This window comes from Cynocephalus volans, chromosome 13, assembly GCF_027409185.1.
Source record: "Cynocephalus volans isolate mCynVol1 chromosome 13, mCynVol1.pri, whole genome shotgun sequence".
Lineage (NCBI taxonomy): Eukaryota > Metazoa > Chordata > Mammalia > Dermoptera > Cynocephalidae > Cynocephalus > Cynocephalus volans.
In genome coordinates, this window is record NC_084472.1 from 71,256,595 (window position 1) to 71,259,456 (window position 2,862).

The 2,862-nt window shown below is 37.2% G+C and overlaps 1 pseudogene; it reads left to right on the plus strand.

Moving 5' to 3' along the window:
- The first annotated feature begins 1,162 nt into the window (after window positions 1-1,162).
- On the plus strand, window positions 1,163-2,225 carry LOC134362180 (eIF5-mimic protein 2-like; annotated as a pseudogene).
- The last annotated feature ends 637 nt before the right edge of the window (window positions 2,226-2,862 follow it).

The window sequence follows — 2,862 nt, forward strand, 5'->3', positions numbered from 1 at the left end:
ACAGTAGTGAGGCTGGAATTAAAATTCATGAAAAAAACTACGGTGGGTGATACTGGAGGAGACAAACAGGAATTATATTACAAAAAGATTTGTGTGCCCTGAAAAGTAATTTGAGTTGCATCTTGTAGGCAACAGGAGATCATAGATGCATTTCAAGTCACAGAGTAACCTAAGAAGACTTTCATATTAGAAAGAATTCCTCCTGTCATGTTGACATAGGTGGGTAGTTCATTTTGGAAGGAGTGCGTTGGGCGATATTAAGACATTGACACTGTGCTGATTCATACAAACATTACTAGGGATTTCTAAATTCTATAAGGAGTTCTCATATGTTAAGAAATAATTAGACCACTAAAGCAGTCTGCAATAAATGCTAGGGAAGACAAGAGTTCAAACGTTCCCATCACAAAGAAAGGATAAAGTTTTGCAATGGTGAATATGCTAATTACCCTGATTTGATCATTACACATTGTATACATGTACCAAACTATAACTCTGTATCCCATAAATATGTACAGTCCATAAATGCCAATTAAAAAGTAATTTTTTTATTGAAAAAAGAAATTAAAAAGATGTTATAAGAACAAGAAAGTGAGAAGAGACTCATTCGGTTGAAAAATAGAAAGGGTGTCACGCAGAGTTGTTTTTCCATATAACAGAAATAAAACCTTTCTTTTTAGATGAGAAGTATTTATTATTATTCACGTTTCTGAGCAGCTATTCTGCTGGTTTCTCTTGGGACATTCATACAGCTGTGTTTAGTGGGTGGATTGGCTGGGATCCAGGCTCAGTGCAGGCCATTGCCTGCAGTGCTTGCTTTGGTTCACCTCCCTGGGGCTCCCCTTGACTAACTTGAGTTTCCTTCTAGCACAGCGATCTCAGCGCAATGTTAAGATGGAAACTTCTGGTTAGTTCAGGTCGCAGAGGTGACTCCACCACATTGCTGCAACATTGAGGATTTCTGGCTCTTTTCTCTTTGCCTTAAATTTGGGTGTCTTTTATAAATAATCAAAAGACGCAAAAGCCAGCACTATCAGGCCAGCATTTTAAAACCAAGAAAAAAATGAAAAAGAGAGGTTTGACCCTACTTAGTTTCAAGGCTGTATTATTCAAGGCTTAGGTGAAACCAGTACTGATTTGGAAGCAGTACCTAAGACTCTTGATGCTTCTGGAGCAAAATTTGATCATGCAGAAACACTCTTTGACATTCTGGTGATCCATGGAATGCTGGCCCCAGATGGTACACTGGCAGGTGACACGATGCCCACAGATGACTGCATGCTTGGAGACCGTGCAAGCAGTTGCCCAGATTTTTAATCAGGTGCTACAAATACCTGGAGAAAGGTTTTGAGGATGATGTAAGAACACTGCTGCTGTTCTTGAAGGATTTTTCAGAGTTAGAGAAGAATGAGTTGGCTATTTGACTGTTGTTCTTCTGGCAAATGGAACACTTAATGCAAACCTTCTTGATAGCTTTTGTAATGAGTATTCGGTTAAAGAAGGGGTTTCAGTAGCTTTTGCTGTAAAGCTCTTTCGATCTTAGTTACATGAAAAAGATATCAATGCAGTTGCTGTAAGTGTTTGGAAAGTCATTATGGACAACAGATTGACAGAACATTTTCCTCCAGTAAGGAAAGCATTTAACACTTCATGAAGTGTTTTATTGAGGCAGACTTGAAAGAGCTTCAGGGTATGTTTGGAATCAGCAAACAATAAGAGTTGTAAGGAACTCCAGAAAGAATTTCAAGAACAGATGTCCGTGGTGATCCACTTAAGGACATAATTTTATATGTCAAGGAAGAGATTAAAAAAACCCAAAAAACAAAAAAGAAACCAATATCCCAGAAACAGTTGTCATCAGAATAGTCTGGTCAAGCATAATAAGCACTTAGAATGAAATAAAAAAGAGGAGCTTGTGGCAGAGCCGGCCACCAAGTACAACACCGATTGTTGCTGCCTTTACTGCTCAAGGTCAGTGTGAGCTAACTCTGTTACCGAAGATTCAGGAGTATTGCTATAACAACATTCACTTATGGAAGCCTTCCAGAAATGAGCGGTACTTCTTATAAAGCTGAAGTCCTGAGTGAATAGCCCATTCTGAAGTGGTCTAAAGATGTACATGTCGTAAAGTAGAAAAGTGTCTTCCTCAAGCAAATTAAAAATTTTGCAGAGTGCTGAAAAATGCTGGAGAAAAATCTGAGTCTGCAGCTGAAGAATGTGACTGAATTTTGAAACTACACCCTCAGTAAAGCAAACAGGTTGTAGATAAAATGTCATGTCTCATGTGTCCTGGTTCTTGCATTTTCCTACCTCCCTAAGTCAAGCATGATATAAGGGCTTTCATGGCAAATTTTATTTTAACTGTTTCTATGGTTAATGGAAAGTTGGGTTCAGTTTCTAAAACCATGTTTTAAGTAGCTAGAGCATATGTAGATTTGAATCTAATGCTGCATTCATCTTTTCAGTTATCTTCTACCTCCCATATTTTCCACTGTAATAATTTAAGTCTTTCCACCCTGAACAGTTCACTTCATTCCCTGAGGTTTGTATATAAACATTTTTCAATATATGATTTGATTAAAAATAATTTGTTATAAAAATTATGTTTGCAAATTAAACTGTAAAAGTATCCAAAGTCTTAAAAGGCAATGATTTGTGTGATAATTTGGTATGCCCAGAGCCCTAGTCACCAATGAAAATCTCATATACTGTAATTGAATTCATTAACATGAATCTTGAGTATTTGGAACATTGCTTGCGTGTTAACATTTTCTTGCATTTTTAACCCCAAATGTCCTTAAGCTAAATTATTTGCTCTCTGGTTTTCATCCTTAGTGAAGCCATGGAGAAACAAACTTGAAA